General features: G+C 42.1%; 1 non-coding gene across 1 annotated transcript; it reads left to right on the forward strand.

Moving 5' to 3' along the window:
* The first annotated feature begins 15,420 nt into the window (after positions 1 to 15,420).
* On the forward strand, positions 15,421 to 15,524 carry LOC115835317. Its single transcript, XR_004030303.1, has one exon. It is a non-coding gene; the product is annotated as a small nucleolar RNA U13 (small nucleolar RNA).
* Positions 15,525 to 15,907: the final 383 nt, after the last annotated feature.

The raw sequence follows: 15,907 nt of genomic DNA on the forward strand, positions 1-15,907 counted from the left end.
CAAACAAGATACACAGATGGCAAATAACCAGAGGAAAAGATGCTCAACCTCATATGTCATCAGGAAAATGCAAATTAAAACTATATACCTATTAGAATGGCCAAAAGCCAGAACACTGACAATTCCAAATGCTGGTGAGGATACAAAGCAATAGGAAGTCTCTTTCATTGCTGGTGAGAATGCAAAAATGGTTATAGCAACTTTGGAAGAGAGTTTGGTGATTTTTTTTTTTTTTTTTTGAGACAGAGTTTCGCTTTTGTTGCCCAGGCTGGAGTGCAATGGCGTGATCTCAACTCACTGCAACCTCCACCTCCCGGGTTCAAGCGATTCTCCTGTCTCAGCCTCCTGAGTAGCTGGGATTACAGGTGCCCACCACTACGCCTGGCTAATTTTTGGTATTTTTAGTAGAGACAGGGTTTCACCATGTTGGCCAGGATGGTCTCAATCTCCTGACCTCGTAATGCACCCTCCTCGGCCTCCCAAAGTTCTGGGATTACAGGCGAGAGCCACCACGCCCAGCCCAGCTCGGTGGTTTCTTACCAAACTAAATAAATGTACTCTTATTATACAATCCAGCAAACAAGGTTTTTGGTATTTACCTAAATGAGCCGAAAACTTATGGAACCCCAAGTTTATGTCCACAAAAACCCTGCGCATGGATATTTATAGTAACTTTATTTTTAAATTTTTTTTTGTTTTCCGTTAGGTTCCAGGATACATGTGCAGAATGTGCATGTTTGTTACATAGGTATACATGTGCCATGGTGGTTTGCTGCACCCATCAACCAGTCCCTAGGTTTTAAACCCCACATGCATTAGGTATTTGTCCTAATGCTATCCCTCCCCTAGTCCCCCACCCCCCGACAGGCCCTGGTGTGTATTGTTCCCCTCCCCGTGTCCATGTATTCTCATTGTTCAACTCCCACTTATGAGTGAGAACAGGCGGTGTTTGGTTTTCTGTTCCTGTGTTAGTTTGCTTAGAATGATGGTTTCCAGCTTCATCCGTGTTCCCTGAAAAGAACATTATCTCATTTTCCTTTTATGGCTGCACAGTATTCTATGGTGTATATGTGCCACATTTTCTTTATCCAGTCTATCACTGATGGACATTTGGGTTGGTTCCAAAGCGACTTTATTTGTAATTGCCAAAACTTCAAAGAAACCCTGATGCCTTTCAGTAGGTGAATGGATAAGTAAACTGTAGAACATCCAGGCAATGAATTATTATTCAGCACTAAAAAGAAATGATCAAGCCATGGAAAGACATGGAGGAATCTTAAACACATATTACTAAGTGAAAAAAGCTAGTCTGGAAAGGCCGCATGCTGTATGATTCCAACTATATGGCATTCTGGGAAATGCAAAACAATGGAGACAGTAGAAGGATCAGTGGTTTCCAGGAGGTGGGGTTGAGGGGGATGAAAAGGTAGAGCCCAGAGGACTTTGAGGGTGGTGTAACTACTCTATATGAGAGGATAATGGTGAGTGCATGTCATATATTTGTCTTAATGTACATTACGAGTGAACCCTAATGTAAACTATAGACTTTGGGTGATAAGTGCCAATGTAGGTTGATCAACTGTGACAAATGTACCGCTCTGGTGTGAGATACTGATAGTGGGGGAGGCTGGGGAGAGATGAGTGGCATATGGGGTGTATGAAAATTCTCTGTGTTTTCTGCTCAATTTTGCTGCAAGCCTAAAACTACTCTAAAAACGTGTTTTAAATAACTTCGCACATAATAAAAGTAAATAGCAACAATATTCAAGATTTAACTTTTTAGTTAAGAGACTTTATTTGCAATAACAGGTTAGCTTCTGTTTCGGTTCTCCCAGAACAAAATTCCATAAGTCAATATTTTACTAATCCTTTCTCACAATGTTAATAGAAAACCCTGAGTGGAAATCAGAATTCAATCGTCAAGTCTGTGCAAGTTGAAACCCTGAATTGCGGGGTAGCTTAAGTGCTTTACACACATTGAAGATCAGCTGATCTAGTTACTAGTCTTGGATCTCTTCCCAGCACAGCAATAACGATGGCATTATCAGTGGCTCCAATATGGGATCGTCTTGTCATTCCAGACATATGAATCACACTAGATATTAGAATAACAACACAGGGATTTCTCCCAAAAGAAAGAATTGCAGCATGCCTTAATACAGAGACAATAAAATCAGAAATACTCAGTTACACATGCATAGAAAACCTCAAGTTTATCTTGCAGTATCTCTTTAAGAAGCCCAGGATGAATAGGAGAGAGCAAGGAAATGTCACGCTCCTCTCACTTTAGAGAAGATGAATGTGATAAAAGGCTCATCTCATGAAAGCTGTCTATGTCACCTGTCCCAGAATGTGTTGATTCTAGTCTGAAACGCATGCCAAGTTATCCCAACCACTTAAAACCATCAACATTAGCAGATAGCCAGGAAACTGACTGAGGCCCAAATATAACCTCTCTTTTTTTAGCTTTCCTGGCACAATAGGAGCTGTAGGCTCGTAGATCGTTTATAAAAACTTCGACTCCGTCAAACTTATTAATCATTTTATTTAAAATAGAGCTCATCTCTACAGACGTTCCTTATTTAGAGTGTAACCTTTTCCATTCTCTTGGTTTAATTATTCTGTAAGTGACAAGCTGGGCTAGATGTTTTCCTTCCTAGACATTTATTCTCTGGAAAATATTTCCTGCCTCTCTTTACCTAGATAATTCTTACTATTTCCTGCATCACATCTAGGCATCACCTGCATCAGGTCCACTTTAATTATCTGAGAATCTGCCTCTGCCTCCTACCCACTGGACTGTAAGGAACTTGAGGGTTGAGACCTTGTACCTGGTCTGATTACTGGCATGGAAAAAATGCTCATTAAATGTTTAAAGAGTAAATGAATGTACGAATGAACACTGGGAACAACTTCTTTTTATTTCTTCAACAGAATTTAGGTCACGCAAGTTTTAAAAATTCATGCAGATCAGTTTCTTTTTAAGTAGAGAGATGCTTAATACTCTTATACTTGCTACTTTAGAAAGATTGAACTACTGTACACCAATCACTTTTTCTCACCAAGATTTTTCTTTGCTAAATTTAAAACATATAGAAAGTTATAAAACTAATATGATAAATACCAAAATTCCCACCACATAGAATTTTAACTTAATATTTTCTCCTATTTGCTTCCAGTTATTTTTTAAAGATACAGATACAAGTAGAGGTCCCTTCCAACAGATACACTGTGTCAATCATGCACTTACCACCTTTCAGCTCCAAATTCACCCTTTCTGCCTGCTCTATGCAAATGGATGTGGGCCCTTTCAATACTTTGCCAGCTGGAACAATGCTAAACTTTGTCAGTAGACTAGACAGAAGGAGGGGGTTTTGCCTCTTGGTTCAGGTGTGCTCCTGCAGACTGGCAGCTTCCCCAGTGTCCAGCTCCTTTAGAGCACATGGTTTCCCCAGGACCCAGCTCCTGCAGAGCTCATAACCTCTCTAGTTCTCAGCCTCTGCAAGGCATGGCAGCCAGCAGCACCCAGCAGCAGCAACTCACCTCCCTACCAGCATCCTTGAGTAGTTTTGTAGCTCAGCCCTTCCCTACAAACAGCTTTCCCAGAACCCTCTGGGGTAGATTTCTGACTAATGTGACTAGCACAGCACCACAGCGACTTCTCCACAATCCAGTGAGCCATGGCCACGCCCTCTCAACAGGCTCTGGATCTCAGCCCTTTTGAGGGGAGAGGCAACTTCTTTCTCAGCCTTAAGCATAGAGGCTGCTGCTTATATTTTTTATTTCCACATTTTTTAGGGTTCTTGTTTTACTAGTCAATGCCTCATTATTCCAATCCCTTGTTATACTTAATTCTTTTACATTCAACTTTCCCTGTTTAAATTACTGGCTGGTTTCTTTCTCCTGATTGGACCCAAGCAGAAATAGATACAAAGGGTCCTTTCAACAGGAATATAAAATTTATATTTTTCTTGTAAGGTATAAAATTAATCAGTATAGCTGCTGTAGCTTCTTCTACATCTAGAGGTATGATAGGAACTGATATGCCTGTACTCTCTGTCCTGCAAGTGCCAGAGGGGATGATTCTGACTGGGAAGAGTCACATGTAGAGACATGCTAGCGCCCTTGGAGATTCACACACTCCTGGTTCCTTTGAGCTTCAGGTCATGGTGACCAATGATTATGCCAAATGGGGTCCCTGGCAATGGGAGACACCCTCCACCCAAACACACACCCAGAAGTGTTGAACTTGTCACTTCCCTGTTGTGACCACCAGGCATACTCCTTCTGAATATCAGCTGTCAGCTTGGTCTTGTCCTCTAGTTGAAACTGCACACCTGACCTACAAAGGCCTTGTGACTCTCTGGTCTCTTTAAACTCAGACTCAATCGCTAACATGGTGAGAAGGGTACAACAAGCCTAGGCTGGAAAATGGAATTTGGACAGCCTGGCCCCAGCAGCATCTCGGCTGTACACAAAACAGTGGACACAAGCCCTCTGAGGGAAATTTTATCTCCTATTCACCACCTGAGGCAAAGCTGTGGCTTCCTGGGGCCCTCACTTTACAGAGGTTCCCCTAAATGCATGGGCCTGGGTCACTGATGGTTTTTCCAAGCTGAACCCCAGTGGTGTCCCCTGAGCTGCTGTGACTACACAGATCCAAAAACAGATGTGAGCTGTCTGCCCGGAAGGCAGAATGCATGGCTGTTCTTGTAGGTCCGGCCAAGACTGCCCTTGATGCAACTTGCCCTATTTTTAGTCATTCTTGGGCGGTTGTCAACGGCTAAGTGTTTGGTCAGCCACTTGGAAAACTACAGATTCTAGATTAACAGCATCCCGTTTGCAGGTCACAAACTGTGGAAACAAATCGTGACTGCTGAGAGAAACATCTGGGTCACTCACATAGATGGAAATGGTCAGGGCCCCTTCTCTGATGAGAGCGATTAGAGCCAAGCTGCCGGTGGAGCCTGCACTAAGCAGATGGCCACGTTGCTCTCTGGACCCATCGTTGTGCTGGATGTGGGAACGCACCCACCACTGTGGATGGCACAACGTGCAGGACTCCATGTTTATGATGCGGGGGCTCCCACTGGAGCTCCTGCCACAAGTTGACCTACTTGTTTCACGATGGGGCGGCCTCATGGCAGGGGATGCTGTCCCTGCTGTCCCCTGCAGCCTGACCTTTGGGCCCTTCATGGGACTATGGTGGTGCCCTGCTACTCTTGGCACCTTTTCAGGTTGTGGTGTTATTGTTCCAGTTCCATTAACCAGCTCTGGCCACATCATTGTGGCCCTTGAAGTTAATCTTTGCCATATTTTCAGCTCTGTGAACCATCAGCAAATACTTACTTGATGGCCCTTTCTCTCCCTACCACCCACAGGCATCTGATATTGTTGATCATTGGAGCAGCCTCCTAAAAACTTGATTTGAAAGATTTCTGACCCTATCTCCTTCATCTCTTCCTGGTCCACACTCCTTAGTCAGGTAGTTTGGTCATGTACGTGGCTCATTATTGACTGAAATGCCATTATACGGCACACTAATAAAAGACACAAAGTTGACTTAAACAATTGGAAAAACATAATATGTTCTTCATAAGCGGACTTAATTCCTTAAGATGTAATTTCCCCCTTACTATATAAATTTGATGCAATTCCATTAAAAACGCTGATTTTGCCCTCTGGAGCTAGATTATAGGGTTTGTATTAAAAAAAAATTAATAGGCTAGGCAAGGTGGCTCATGTTTATAATCCCAGCACTTTGGGAGGCCAAGGCAGGCGCATCACTTGAAGTCAGGAGTTCAAGATCAGCCTGGCCAACATGGTGAAACCCTGTCTCTACTGAAAATACAAAAATTAGCTGGGCATGGTGGTGCACGCCTATAACCCCAGATACTTGGGAGGCTGAGGCAGGAGAATCACTTGAGCCTGGGAGGCGGAGCCCGCAGTGAGCCAGGATCGTGCCACTGCACTCCAACCTAGACGACAGAGCGAGACTCTGTCTCAAAAAATAAATGAATAAATAAGTAAAATTAATAAACAAGACTATCAAAGAAAATTCCGGAAAAAGCGCAATGTGGGAAGCTAATCCCATCAGATATTTAAAACCTTATAAAACTTCTATATTCAAAGCTTCATGGCATTGATATGTCATAGAAAAACAGGCCAAAGTTCGCATTGGAATAGGACAACCAGAAACAGACATATATGGTTATGGAAGTTTCATAAATAGTGAAGGTATTATCTCAAGTTATGGGGAAGTTTTGAATTATTTAATAAATAATATTGAGCTATGTGGGAAAAAATACACAGGAATAAATTCCAAATGGATGAAATCTAAATGTAAATAATATAACTATAAGTACTAGAAGGCATGTGTTAATTTCTTTATGACTTGAGAATTAAGAAAACTTTTTAAACCATGATTAAAAATCCAAAACCAATGTCTAAACGATGTACAAATTTTGGCTGAGCATGGTGGCTTACACCTGTAATCCCAACACTTTTGGAGGCCAAGGCAGGATAATCCACTGAGCCCAGAAGCTGGAGACCAGCCTGGGCAACATGGCGAGATCTTATCTCTACTAAAAATTATAAAATTAGCCAGGAGTGGTGGCATGCACCCATAGTCCCAGCTACTCAGGAGGCCGGCACAAGAGGATTGCTTGAGCCCAGGAGTTTGAGGTTGCAGTGAGCTATGATTACCCCACTGCACTCCGGTCTAGGCAATGGAGCAAGACTCTGTCTCAAAAACAGGTATAAATTTGACCACATAAAATTTAAATAATACTGTATGACAAAAAATTCAGATGCAAGCCTGGGCGCAGTGGCTCATGCCTGTAATTGCAGCACTTTGGGAGGCCAAGGAGGGTGGATCACCTGAGGTCAGGAGTTCGAGACCAGCCTGGCCGACATGGTGAAACCCCGTCTCTACTCAAAATACAAAAATTAGCCGGGTGTGGTGGCACACACCTGTAATCCCAGCTACTCAGGAGTCTGAGACAGAAGAATGGCTTGAACCCAGGAGGTGGAGATTGCAGTGAGCCAAGATCGTGCCACCGCACTCCTGCCTGGGTGACACAGTGAGATTCCATCTAAAAAAAAATTCAGATGCAAGATCACAAGATAAATTAACAAACTAGGAAAAGATATTTGCAATTTAAGTCTCTGATAAAGGGCTAGATCTCTGTTCAAGGTGAGATTTGGGTGGGGACACAGAGCCAAACCATATCAGTCTCTGAAAATTTGTTTAAAAAATGTACATCAAGACCATCCTGGCTAACACAGTGAAACCCCATCTCTACTAAAAATACAAAAAATTAGCCGGGCATGGTGGCAGGCACCTGTAGTCCCAGCTACTCGGGGGGCTGAGGCAGGAGAATGGCGTGAACCCGGGAGGCAAATGTTGCAGCGAGCTGAGATTGTGCCACTGCACTCCAGCCTGGGCGACAGACCGAGACTCAGTCTCAAAAAAAAAAAAAAGAAAAAATGTACAAATTAACTTACAGTAAACAATGTACAAAAATATAAAGTTCAAAGAAAAATAAAAATGGCCTTAAACATATGAAAAAATGCTCAATTGCATGCAGGTAAAATAAATGTAAGTCAAATTACATTGAGATTTCATTTTACTGTTTTTTTTTTCCGCCCCAAAATGGAGTTTCACCCTTTCAGCCAGGCTGGAATGCAGTGGTGTGATCTCGGCTCACTGCAACCTCTGCCTTCCAGTTTCAATCGATTCTCTTGCGTCAGCCTCTCGAGTAACTGGGATTACAGGTGCCTGCCACCACGCCCGGCTAATTTTTGTATTTTTAGTAAAGACGGAGTTTCACTGTGTTGGTCAGGCTGGTCTTAAACTCCTGACCTCGTGATCTGCCAGCCTTGGCCTCCCAGAGTGCTGGGATTGCAGGCGTGAGCCACTGCGCCCAACTTTAATCTGTCATAGTAACAAAAATTGACAATAAGTTTTATCGACAAGACACTGGAGAAACAGACACTCTAAAACTGGTAGCAATGCAAAATGGAGAATAATTTGTCAATGTCTAGGAAAAATTATATGCATTTATACTTTGGCCCAGCAATTCAATTTCCCAAAGGCACACTAGCAAAAATATAAAATGATTTATGCATCTAATTAGGGGACTGGTTACATAACTATGACGCATTTTCCCAATGTAATGCCATGTAGCAGTAAAAGAGGCATGAGGAGGGCCACCACATGCTGCTGTGGAGTGAGTGGTGGATATATTGCTAAATGAAGAAAGTACACTGAAAATAGCATATATGGTATGCAACCAGCTGGGCACAGTGGCCACGCCTATAATCCCAGCACTTTGGGAGGCTGAGGCAGGTAGATCATTTGGGCTCAGAAATTGGAGACCAGCCTGGACAACATGGCAAAACCCCATCTCTACCAAAAACACAAAAATTAGCCACGGGTAGTGGCACACACCTGTGGTCCCAGCTACTTGGGAAGCTGAGGTGGGAGGATTGCTGGAGCCTGGGAGGTCAAGGCTGCAGTGAGCTGTGATCGTGCCACTGCACTCCAGCCTGGGTGATGGAGTGAGACCATGTCTCAATATAAATAAGTAAATAAAAAATATATAGTATGCAACCCAGTGTGCAAGCAAGCAAGGAGAATGCAAGTACGGCTTATATTTGTTAAAAGAAAGACTAGAAAGATAAAATTAAAGCTAACAAAAATAGCTGCTTTTATGGAGAGGGAGGAAGTAGAATGAACGGGACAGGAGTATAAGCAGGACTGTCTTGAGAGTCATTTGCTATATAGCTTTGATTTCAGAGACAATTCAAAAATAAAATAGAAGTTTAAAAACTAGGCTGGGTGCAGTGGCTCATGCCTGTAATCCCAGAACTTTGGGAGGCTGAGGCAGGTGGATTATGAGGTCAGGAGATCGAGACCATCCCGGCTAGCATGGTGAAACCCCGTCTCTACTAAAAATACAAAAAATTAGCCGGGTGTGGTGGTGGCCGCCTGTAGTCCCAGCTACTTGGGAGGCTGAGGCAGGAGAATAGCGTGCGCCCAGGAGGCGGAGCTTGCAATGAGCCGAGATCGTGCCACTGCACTCCAGCCTGCGCGACAGAGTGAGACTCCATCTCAAAAAAAAAAAAAGTTTAAAAACTAAAAATTAAATTCAAACAACAATAAATGAGTCAATGTGTATGACATTCAGACAAAAGAGTTGTTTCAAGTGATTTTAGAAAATAATATTTTGACTATGTGTGCTTATAGAGATATATTCTAAGGGCAAATAGAAGTGCAAGTAAATGTTAGAGTTGACTGGGTAGTCTGATTTTAAGTAGGTATACTGTATTACTAGTATTTTGAAATTTTTACATAGTGTAGGATAATAAAAATAGATAATTAGGCTGATGTTATTAATAACCAAAATTTTCAGTATGACAAAAGAGAAAAGTATAAAGTCATAGCCAAAAGTGCACAATTTGGGCATTAATAAGAAAAATATATTCATTCAATTAAATGAACACATTGAACATATGAGAGAAAGAGAGCTCCAGCTAATTGGACACCATTGCAAATACCAGGGCAGCAATTCCTTACTCTGAAAATTTACAATTAAAAGAGATGAATTAAGCACTCATCTTGTCTTTCAGGATAATTAAATAGCTCTAATTGGAGAGAGAAAATTATTATTTACTGAGGAATTCCAGCTAATAAATGAATAAGGAATGACAGAATCAGAAAACCATCACTTTGCCACCCCTAGTGAAACAATTGAGTCACACAGCAATCACCAGAGGATAACATTACTTCGTGATTGGTTGGTGGGGAAGGAGAATGGAGGGGTCTGGCTGTCACTACTTGAATTCTTTGATCAATCTCAGCATCACTAAAAATGGAAACCGATCATTTAGTGCCTCCTGACGTAATGTGATATGAAGCACACAGCACCAACTGTAACGTATTCTTGCCAAAAAAAAAAAAAAAAAAAAATGTTAAGCCTGAATCTAACTAAGCCTCTAGGGAAACACAAGAGATAAAGAAGGAAGTTAAAACCACAAGGAAGCAAAAAAGAAATCAAAATATGGGACATTCTATAGGACACCTTGTCTGGCTTCTTAAATAAGCCAACATCAGAAAGCAAGGGAGAGAGAGAGGAATCAATTTGATTAAAAGAGACTTAGAAATTACAATACGCAAATGAAATGAATGGACTTTGATTTGATCTGAATTTGAATAAACAGTCTGTACAAGTATTTTTTTTTTTAAGATGGAGTTTCACTCTCATTGCGCAGGCTGGAGTGCAATGGTGCCATCTTGGCTCACTGAAACCTCTGCCTCCCAGGTTCAAGCGAATCTCCTGCATCAGCTTCCCAAGTAGCTGGGATTACAGGCATATGCCACCATGCCTGGATTACAGGCATGAGCCACTGCGCCCGACCCCGTACAAGTATTTTTGAGACAACTGGAAGAATCTAATCATGGTCTGATTATAAAATGTCTCTGAAGAATTATTGCTAATTTTATTAGGTGTGATAACATTGGGATTAAGGAAGATAATGCTGTTATACTTTAGGGGCTAAAGTATGCAGTAGAGAAAGGACACGTTGTCTAGGATTTTCTTTAAAATACTTTTAACAAAGAAAAAGAAAATAGACATGGGTTGGTAAGTATGGAAAACTCTTGAGAACTGTTGAATCTGGGGAGTGGTGTGCAAGAGTCCATGTGCTATTCTCTGCAATCTTGTGCATGTTTAAAATTTGTATAATAAAATAACTTAAAGCCTTTTACATAACAGATTAAATAATAAACCAAAAGAGAAATTATAAACTATTGATTTATCAGCTGAAAAGCTGAAAATCTTCTGGAATGAAAATAAGAAACTTACTAAAGCAAAAGATTTGGAGTGATGTTGAATGCCTTGTCTGTCATCACTGGAAGCTAGGAAACAGTTGGACTGCATATATTAACTAGTGCTAGAAAAAGATTACAAGCTAAGGTTTCCATACCCAGCCAAAGTATCCTTCATCCAGGTAGCAACAGAAACATACACGGGGATGTACGCGGTTTCGGAGAGTATAGCTCTCATATTCTATGTGATGAATATGCTGGAGAAATCTATTTACAGTAAACCACAAATGAATTAAAAGATTGACTTGAAGAAACACTAAGCGAAGAAATACTTTATAGCTATGACCCTTGTGATAGACAGTTAAATCTAAATGATTGATTATTGATTGTTTAGGTTTCTAGAACTCTGTATAAATGCTAAATAAAGATTCTTGTAACAGAAAAGGCATTCTGCAGAGGAAAGCCTGAAAGTAAAATATTCAATTATTTATTGTTATGGACTCAATGTGCACTTCTCCCTCCAAATTTATGTGTTGAAATCTCTCATTAGGATGGTATAATGAGGCAGGAAATTTAGGAAGTGATTAGGTCATGAGGGTGACGTCCTCATGAATGGGATTAATGGCCTTAGAGGGGAGACCCCAGACAGCTCTCCTGCCCTGTTTCCACCATGTGAGGATACAACGGGAAGACCACAGTTTGCAACCCAGAAGAGGGCCCTCACCAGACCCCCAACCATGCTGGCACCCTGATCTTGGGCTTCCAGCCCCCAGAACTGTGAGAAGTAAATGTCTATTGTTTACAAACCACCCAGTCTGTGGTATTTTGTTAAAGCAGCCTGAACTGATTAAGACACTTATCCATCCCTGATAGTTAGGGAAAGGCTGGGACTCATAGGAATCAGAGCTTTCTCGAGATCGTATCTGACAAGAGGAAAGTAGATGAGGTAAAGGTAAGAAAGGATGAAAGTCATGTCAGGAAGTTAGTGCTGCCTTCACACTCCAACAACAGGGTCCCCTGCTCTGCACACATGTCTTCAAGAGCCTGGCTTTTTTTCCATCCAAAGGCCACCTTCCAAGTAAAGAATGCATGGTGTGTGCGAGAGGGGTGAGGGGAGGCAGGAAGTAAGGGGCCACCCACCTTCTTCTGGACCGTACTCTGTGCTCCTGGGATTCTAGAATACCCAGTCCAAAAAGTCCTGAGCCAACTCTAAGCCACATCTGGGAAGAGGCACAACTCCTGAACATGCCTCTTTTCGGATCTGTTCTCCAAGGAACCCAGTGGTAGGCAAGAGACAGCTGTGTGTGTGTGTGTGTGTGTGTGTGTGTGTGTGTGTGTGTGTGTGTGAAGGTTGATGGCATGTGTGTGTGTACTGGTGTGTCCACACCTGGGACCCCCCTTCTTGCTGTGGAAACAGAGCCAGATTGGAGATAAAGTTGGGAGGGCTGCAGGCCGGAGTCCTAGACCAAGAGTGGCTCTGTGTTCACTGTCACTTTCCAGAACAGGCCTCCGGGAGCTCTGAGGATGCTAAACTCAAGCCTGGGTTTTCAGTGCATTCCGAAGATGATTTTGACAAGGTAGAAGAACAGAACATATATGACAGCCAATTAGTTTGATTTATAAATTTTACATATTTAGATAAATGGTACCTGGTTCTCCCTTTATATTCTTGCCCCAGCCCTGCTAAATGTTGGGGCAGCATTTTATATGGCAAGGATGAGTCATGAATTCAGAGCAGAAAGAGATCTCAGTGGGCTGGGTGAGCTATGAAGGAAGGCTTCGTGAGAAATCACTGCAAACTATGGCATTTTAGGGTAGAAAGAGACTGTTGAGATTAAGCTGACTAAAAAGTCAGGTGTCTTTTATTTGGGTTTGGATATAGCACAGCTGAAATCAAGGATCTAGTACAATCCTCTTACTTTGCAAAAGAAAGCCCAGGAAGCTCTGGCTGATAGTAACAGAGCTGGGCCTGACCCCACGCCTCTTGGTTGCCATCTCGGGGTCCTGCCACTTCTCCATGTGCTTCTGCTGACCTGAGAGGAGCAACAGCTCTGGAAAAGCAGGAGTGTGTTCAAGGACAGGCAAAGAGCCTGGAGCTCCTGAAACTTTTCAGATGGGAAGCGAGTGATTGGCTCTTCTCTACATCTGGAAGCGTGGCCTGAAGTAACTGCCTTTGAAATCTCGCCCCGATCTTTAAAGGTGATGTGAATTGTACATTCTGTTCTCTAGTGAGGCTTTGGAATTAGACCAAGGGTGGAACTGAGATGCTGCCCCTTAATTGGTAAATTTGGGGAAGTTATTTGACCTTTGAGCCTCAGTCTCCATGTCTATAAAATGGGAGTAATAATAGCAGGGCTGCTGTAAGGATTAGATGACATCATGTGTATCAAGAGTTCTTTGGTGGCAGCTCACACCTGTAATCCTGGGGCTTTGGGAGGCCAAGGAAGGGGGATCCCTTGAGCCTAGGAGTTCAATACCAGCCTGGGCAACATAGTAAGACTCTGTCCCTACAAAAATAAAAAATTGGCCAGGTGTGGTGACATGCAGCTGCAGTCCCACTTACTTAGTAGGCTGAGGTGGAAGAATCTTTTGAACCCTAGAGTTTGAGGCTGCAGTGAGCTATGACTGCACCACTGTACTCCAGCCTGGGCAACAGAGTAAGACCCTGTCTGGAAAAAGAAAAAAAAAAGAGTGCCTTGTGCTCAACACAAGTGGGCTGATGAGCCTCCCAGCTGTGTGGGCGGGCAGCTATCCCTAATGAATGGTCACTCTCGGTATGGTTACTTAGCTTTGCTATGTACATCAAGATGGTATTATTTAGTGCTTAGAATGGATGTTGCAACTTATCTTCTCCCTTTGGAAAATGATATGCCAGCAGCAGCTGAGTTTTGAAGAATTGATGACATGTTAACTTAGAATGGACACAGGGTAATGCTGAGGCCTGGTAAATTTCCTGTGCAGCAGCTCATAATCAGTGCAGATTCTTGGATCAAGGGGAAGCTTCCCTTTCCAGAGTTCCAGTCTATTTCTGTCAGCAAGGAGAGGTGATATGGCTTATTTTGTAATAATTCTTGCAATCCTATGATGATATGCATGATCTAAATAGACTAATGAGCCAGTCGCAGTGGCTCACGCCTGTAATCGCAGCACTTTGGGAGGCCAAGGCAGGTGGATTGCTTGAGCCCAGGAGTTCGAGAACAGCCTGGGCAACATGTCAAGACATTGTCTCTACAAAAATTAAAATTAGCTGGGCGTGGTGGTGTGCACCTGTAGTCCCAGCTACTTGGGAGGCTGAAGTGGGAGGATCACTTGAGCCCAGAAGGTGGAGGCTGCAGTGAGCTGAGATTGCGCCACTGTACTCCAGCCTGGGTGAAAGGGTGAGACCTGTCATCGTATCATGCTTTTATACATATTTAGGGGAAACATTTAAGTTGCTAGAAAATTCATGGATATGTTCATATGGTGCACAAAAGCTACCAGGAATACATATTTGACAGTGTTTTAGTAAAACCAGTAATAATCTTAAATATGAAATGTATATGAGTCTCAAAATGAAATTAGAAAAAATGGCTTTGGTGGTATGTTCTCCCTGCGGGGAACTGTGAATTCTAGGAAGAAACTGAATGTTAAATTGTGAAGCTCTATCGCTAGGTTGCTGCAAAGTAACCGAATTGCTCTCCTATGTTTCACCCCCTTTGGATTTTAAGATGGGACTGGGACTGGCCCACCAATAAGGTAAGGATGAACACACACACACACACACACACAGACACACACACAGACACACACACAGACAATACTTACATACAATTAGCCCATAAACCAATACTTCTGACCCTGTCTCCACTCTAACCGTCAAGTCAAATTGGGAGAGTTGGTTGGATGATGAGACCAAAGTACCTCTCACTTCGAAGATGATGTGATTCTTTGGCAAGTCAGTGACTTGCCTGCTTCATGTCAGAACATTAATTCTAGGATTTTACTAGGATTCTTCCAAGTATAAGATAAAGAATAGGGTCTTCAGTCCAGGCTCCCCCACCCCTACATGTACTTGGTGGCCTTGGTTTTCTGATCGTCCCTGAGACTGCTTTGGTTTCAAGATGCCACTGATAAATTGGTAATAAGAACCAAACTCTGCCTTGTCTGACTAGAAAGCTGTGTTAATTTCATTGCACTAGTATTACAGGTTTTCCAGATCTTTCCTTTGAGTATTTTATCTACGATATATTACTCATATTTTAAATGTTCTATTAAAATACTATGGTATCTGGTACAAGAGAGTAAGTACTCTTTATCATCTTGGATAAAAAGGATAAATAATTATTGGGGAAATAAAGAGAGAATTTTGCACCTATAAATTTACTCAGAGGTTATCTGCCCCTGTTTATGTTTCTTTTCTTTCTTTTTTTTTTTTTTTTACAAAAGATAGGGAGATAGTAATAGCTTCCACCCCTTGAAGACTCTGAGTTGGCCTAACAGAATATTTTAAACAACCTTTTATTTCAAAGTTGACTTTTCAATATTGATATAAGTCTCAGTGTTTTCAAAATATTTTAAAAGTTGAGATTCTTATTTAAAGGTATATTGAGATCCTTTTGTGGTTCATACATGTGATGATTGGGTTTTCACACTCACATGTGAGATGTGCCTCCCTCCAACCCTGTTATGATGTCAGCGCATTACCCATCTGACATGAAGGAGAAAAAAAAGGAAAAAAATTCAACATTATGCAATCAAGTCATGTCCTGTCAATGGGCAAGCAAAATTTGTTTCCATGTGCTGGTCAGCTCTGCTAACCTCTCTGCTCAGTTGACCAGTCGCCTTTCAGAGCTTTGCCATTGTGTTTGCTCATCCTGTTCCAAAATATCCAAGTGTTTATGTACCAGATGTCTGGGCACAGTGATGACTGTATCATCCACATTTAGACTGAGACACTGGTCTATAATATATTCTTTTCAGCACCATTAATTTGGGATGCAGCTAACATTTCAGTTCTATTTGTAAGGATCCATTATTTATGTTGGTTGTTGATGGAACAGAACATTCTTTGAGCTCCATCGATTTCTGCCACTATTT

The sequence above is a fragment of the Nomascus leucogenys genome, chromosome 5 (genome assembly GCF_006542625.1).
Source record: "Nomascus leucogenys isolate Asia chromosome 5, Asia_NLE_v1, whole genome shotgun sequence".
In the NCBI taxonomy this organism is placed as follows: Eukaryota; Metazoa; Chordata; class Mammalia; order Primates; family Hylobatidae; genus Nomascus; species Nomascus leucogenys.